This window comes from Apium graveolens, chromosome 11, assembly GCF_009905375.1.
Source record: "Apium graveolens cultivar Ventura chromosome 11, ASM990537v1, whole genome shotgun sequence".
Classification (NCBI taxonomy): Eukaryota; Viridiplantae; Streptophyta; class Magnoliopsida; order Apiales; family Apiaceae; genus Apium; species Apium graveolens.
In genome coordinates, this window is record NC_133657.1 from 79,381,951 (window position 1) to 79,388,204 (window position 6,254).

General features: G+C 35.5%; 1 long non-coding RNA gene across 1 annotated transcript; it reads left to right on the forward strand.

The window, feature by feature from the left end:
- Nucleotides 1–2,346: 2,346 nt before the first annotated feature.
- LOC141697715 (uncharacterized) lies at nucleotides 2,347–3,533 on the forward strand. The gene is made up of 3 exons (XR_012564832.1): nucleotides 2,347–2,411; nucleotides 2,563–2,640; nucleotides 3,491–3,533. It is a non-coding gene; the product is annotated as an uncharacterized LOC141697715 (long non-coding RNA).
- The last annotated feature ends 2,721 nt before the right edge of the window (nucleotides 3,534–6,254 follow it).

A 6,254-nucleotide genomic window follows, 5' to 3' on the forward strand; every position in this document is an offset into this window, starting at 1 on the left:
CCGTGAGAGTTGTATTGGAATGGGTGTTGAGATTGAGTACCACTAATCGGGTCGTGGTAGTGTATAAGTTATCATTGATAGACTAATTAAGTAGAGTATCTACCTAGTGAATTATTATTCTTCCTTATCAATAGAGAGTCGTATTATTATACGAGGAAGGTTGCAGTGCAAGCATAGAATTCAAGTAACGATGATGTCTAGAATGAGATCCCAGATTCGATTTTCGATGTCGAGGGAGTTTCAAAGGTAATTGTGTATAAGCTCGAGGAAGAGCATGGGTCCATAGAATGATGGACGGGATAGCGAAAATATTTAGGCACGTGAAATGCGATGCTATAATACTTGATGTTGATATAAATACATATATGTTTTGTTCTTCTATGACAAACCTCTATAGTTCAGAGGTAGATTCCAAGCCAGATATTTTATGGCAATAAATTTTTTTATGAATATACAATTCTCTTCAATTTGTTCTTTTCTCTTCTTTTCATTTCATGTAATCTGAGAAGAACAACCCTTCCAGAAGGGGAGGTATTGCCGAATGACTATCTATCTGTGTGATAGAAGCCTAGTAGGATACCATCTATTGTTTAATTGCTTGTCAAGTACTAAAGGCTGGCCACCTTCTGTACTAACTATGCAATATAACAAGTGTTCATGATCATAGTGATCTCTCAACAAATTCCTTTACTTCTATATGATTGATCAAGCTTCCAAAGATAGAAGCAGCTGAAAAAGGAGTAATAAAGTGGTGGTAGTATGCGGAATGGGAACACATTCGTGATACTAAGGTTGACGTGATTATTAAAAGGTTATAGAACGCTAACGAGCAAAAGTATAACTAGTATAATATTAGGAACGGAAGGTTGTAGCGATTACGAACTAGAAAAGAATGGGTATTGAGAAGTAAAAGCTCTAATGCTAAACGCTATAATGAGAGTCTGTGCAATAGACTTGAAAGAATTTGGAATGATCACTTAACGCGGATTTAGTTATATCACGACAATAGATCATATGTCATTATCGAGGTGTCACCTTATGAGATCCTTGAGGGAAGATAATGTCGATCTCCCTTATGTTAGGATGAAGTTGTAGAGCGCAAGATGCTCGGACCCGCAGTAGTCCAAAGGACCAGGGATATAATAGATCTAATCAGAGGACGGCTGGTAGTAACCCAAGATGGACATAAGAGGTATGCTGATTTGACTCAAAAAAGGACAAAGAGTATGAAATAGGGGGCCTAGTAATGTTATAGGTATCCCCTTGGAAACCCTTGAAAAGGATTGATGAGGTTCGGAAAGAAAGGAAAGCTAAGTCTACAATTTGTTGGACCCTTGGATATATTAAGACGTTTGGGAAGTTAGCATATGAGCTAGCCCTACCCCCGAACCTGTAGCAAGTTCATAACGTGTTCCACGTATCAATGTTAAGGAAGTGTAATTCGGATGCCAGACAAATAGGGGCATATGAGCGCATAGACATGCAACCAGACGTAACCTATATGGAGCAACCAGGAAGGGTATAGAGTAAAAAGGAACGAGTGCTTAGGAGAAGGGTTATCAAACTAGTAAGAGTTTGATGGTAGAACCACAATGTGGGAAAATTTACTCGAGAGTTAGAAAGTGCAATGCTAAGAGAGTATCCCTATTCACTTTCTATCTGATTCCGGGACGGAATCCTTTTAAGGAGGGGAGACTGTAATAACCCCAATTTTTGGGAAATTTTTGAAACCCTTATGAATAGTGTTTTTGCTGAATGAGAAAACTTTTCATGCCACACTACGTAGGGGTTCTGTTATTGATCTTCTGGGATATTATTAGTACTCTATGTGGTATATAAGTGTATGTAAAGATCGTCAGAATCCAATTTCCGAACACTTTGATTTTTCCCGGAAATCCACTAGATACGGAAAGAATTGAGAAAAAGGTAACAGAATAAAAAGGATTTAAATTAAAGGATTATAAGAGAGGATCATAAAAAGGAATATAATGTATTGAGAAAGGTTAAGGGAACCTAAGTAATAAGATCCCGGATATGATCCCTCAAACGATAAACGAAAACGAAAGTTAAGCGAACCGTATAACAGATCAGCGGTCATTAGGCAAACAATTAGGAAGTTAATCAAAGGGATTAGAGAGGATGATGTCACCCAACCAATGAGAAGAGGACAAGGAGGGGAGGATGACATCATGAGGATGATGCAAGCATGACATAAGAGGGAAGGAAATGTGGTGGAATATTAACCACACAAAGTCAAGGCTACAAAGGGAATTAACCAAAAAACAAGACAAAAAGCAACCAACCAAGCAAAACAAATCACAAAACACCAAACCTTCCATTTCTTCATGAAGCTCTCGGCTTCTTTCTTAAGAATTGGGAAGTCCAAGCTCCTCCACTTGCCATTTTACAAGGTAATTATCCTAGCTTCTCCTAGTTAAGTTACATACTTCCTAGAAATCTTAGCTTCAAAATCCTTTCCTAGCATTTCCTATAAATCATTCAAGAAGATGGTGAATAGTACTTTCTTGAAATTAATTTTTGTGTTCTTGATTTCTTTGAAAGAACAAGCTTGTAGGAGGTTAGATTAAGGCTTCCATGGGCATTCCAAGGACCTTTCATGGATTAAAAGCTTCAAGGAAGGTATAACTCTTCATGGTCTTAGTTTTAAGTTTTGTTGTTTAGATTTCCTAATGTTTAGATGATGGGTTAGTGTAATGGGTGTGTAATCATATTTAGAGCTTGTTATGAGTAGTTTAGTTGGTGAGAGGCATGATTATTGTGTGTTTAGAGATTGGTTGATTTTGTGATATTTTTGGAGTTGGAAATCTTGGTTATTAGTTAATGAACTTAAGTAAACTCTTAGTTCATAATTGAGAAATAAGTATGAATTGGAAATATTGAATTGTTGGGGCTGTTGTAGTATGGTATGGATGGATGTTGGTTGTATGAATGATATGTGGTTGAATTGTGGTTGTTTTGAATTGGTTTAAAATTGGGAAATCGCGTAAACATAGCCGTCGTAATGTCCGATTTACTTTAGACTGCTTTTGTTCATATCATTAGGACCCGAGAACCCCCTGCTAGAATATGACCACTGCCATATTTAGATAGCTCATGTTACGAGCTTCGTTTTGATATGTAGTTCGTTCGATTCCGATGCACGGTTTAGGAGAAACGACCGTTTCAAGTAACGGCGTTTCGCGAACGAAACTTTTCCCCTCGCCTTACTTTGAAACATAGGTTAAAGACCAAAAAGGGTTAATTAATGTATGAAACATTTATGGTAAGTGTGTTAGGCAGTTGGTAAGACACTCGCGAAGGAATCGCTTTAAAACTCGTAAAGGTTAAATTATTAAAAATGGTGGAGCCGCGGGTACCCGAGTGACTTAAGCAAATCAGTGAGCGCAAAACAAGCGTTAGAGTCTAAGTTAGTTAAAGTATAGATTTACAAGTGATTTTGGTTTAATTCCAACTTACTTGTTATTTATAGGTTATCAGACTCGTCCCGAGCCTTTCTCACCCCCAAGTCGCTCAGGCAAGTATTCTATCCGATATACTGTTGTTGTGATGTATACATTTGTATATGCATGATCTTGCGATAAATGCCTATTGGTTATTTAGCAAACTTTTGCGATATATTGTAGCATGTGATATGGTATATATGCATGCCTGTTTCATATTCTTGAAATATATATCTGTTGGTTCATTTGATAATACCTATGCTAGAGGATAGCGGTAACTTGCATATACCCTTAGTATAGGGACCCAAAGGTGAAAATATTTTCAAAAACCGGGAGTCGAGGATCCCGAGTAGATTTTATATATATGGATATGGATATATATATATATATTTATATATTTATATATATATGGTTATAGTTTTCCAAACTATTAATCGAATAAGGTTTATTCGATAACTTTAACTTTATTTATTTATTTGAATATTATTTCGAATATTATTCGAGGGCTTATGACTCTTTTATATATTATTATTGAATATTATTTGAATATTCATTCGAGGGCTTATGACTCAGTTTATATTATTTAATGAATATTATTTGAATATTCATTTGAGGATCTATGACTCCGATAATGTGCTGTAATATATTCTTTATTTTATTAAAGAGTAAGGTGTTAATAATCAAACTTATTTTCGATTATTCAAATAAAGATAATACTTTCATATAAGTATATCTTTGGTTATTTAATGTTTATTTCAAGTATAAGTTTTAATACTTCTACTCCAATTATTTTTATAAAGATTATTCTTTATGGGAATATTATTTAAATAATAATATTCAGTCATTTTCTAAATATTCTGGGGACTGATTTACTTCATTAAATCAGCCTTACTCCAAACACTCTTTAAAGTGTTTTCGAGTCTTCAAAATGATTTTTAAAAGTCAGAGCGGATCCCAAAACTCATTTTTTTTATATTTAAGATCTTCCTTTTTAAGGGGATTTAAATACTCGCTCAAAACCTGGGGAATCCGGCTCTGTGGTGTATTTTATATTCGCAACGAGGTTGCAGATTTGGTAAGTGAATTGATTACTTGCCCAACGTTCGGGAAGTAAGCCCATCTCATTGAGTCGGCATAAGCGACAGGCCGGGGTACGGTCTATTATTGTGTAAGTGGCTGGGTGGCAGTCCATCAACGCGTGAGGGGCCGGGGTACGGTCTAGCGCGAGGTCCTAATGCGGCCAGGGTGATGACCGGTGAGGAATTCATCCATCTACAGTAGAAAAGGTTACTTATTGGTATCTTTGCCTGATCAGCGAGATATCGGGTTTATGCCAAAATTCTTTTCCTTTCCAAAATTCATTGGATGTTTCAAACTCTGTTCATACTTTACATAACAGAGGTTCCAGGAAATGTTTAAGAGATATATATATGTGGATATATATATATCGGGACTAAATAAAGTATCTCGTAACTTTATTTCATTCAATAATATTTCAAAGATTGAATCTATTCAAATCTTGTCTTGTAGTCTCATCTATGTGATGAACTTTTGAAACTGATTATAACTTGAACGGTGGTAGTTCAAGTAGTATTGGGAAAGATATAAGTATATTGGGGTATTTGGTAACCTCATCTTTTAAACTTATATCTAATTAATAATTGTCTTATGAATGACAAAGATTTTCAGAAAAATGTTGAAACAAGGTTAGATATATGAGATCACCTTGCAACGATATTTTTTTTTATACAGTTATACACTGGGACTTTGTGTATATTATGCATGGGAGAGGACTTCCAATATTTTGAAAAGTATATATGTATATATACTGAATATTTTGCGACTTCATTGCATTAAGATATCAAACTTGGTTCATTTCTTTTGACCAAGACTTTCATGAGTATTATGAGTAGGCTCATATACTATTAATCATTATACATATTATTTTGGTGGGCTTGCTGCTCACCCTTGCTTTATTTCTTCATCACACAACAACAGTTAGGAAAGATGGCCAGACTCCAGCAGACCCAGCGCAAGCGCGTGGGAAGCGTCCCGCGTCTTCCCGAGGATGTTGTAGCTGCTATAGCTGCAGAGGTAGATCTATTGTAGATCAGACCATCTACTTTTGAGAATCAATTATGTATAATTATAACTTGTGGCAGATAATGGCAATTAACTGTAAATTTATCAAGTAATCATTTTGGGTTGTAATAACTTTTAAATTGTGGATTCAAAGACTTGTACTTATTTAAATTTCATCTCTGAGACTATAACGGGTTGTGGTGTGTGTTAGTGTGGGGTCACAGCATAAGGTTATTTATTAATTAAGTGAAGTGATATTGTGGAAAGAAAGACCGTGACGACCCGGATCCCCGACCCCGGATCTGGGGGTGTTACACATACTATTAAGAGGACAAGAAGATTGTTTTTTTAATAAAAGTTGAATAATATTAAGTAAAATGACAAAATATAAAATTGCTACATGAGAATTGAAAGGAGGTGACATAAATATAATTTGACTGGTTTAGTGGAAATTTAGAAGCTCACTCGTCCAGCACTTGTTCAGAAGAAATCCAATCGTTCAGATGCATGAAATTTTTATCAAACAATCTGAATAGAGGAAAAAAGAATGGTTCAGTTCATAATTACTCATTCACCTGTTAACAAATGGGGCCTTAGCACTGATACCAACACCTATCACATCCCAAAATAAACTAACAAATATAAAGTTATTACAAACGACAGTTAACAACAAAATCAAAGATCGAAAAGGTACAGTGTTTGAACAGTCCA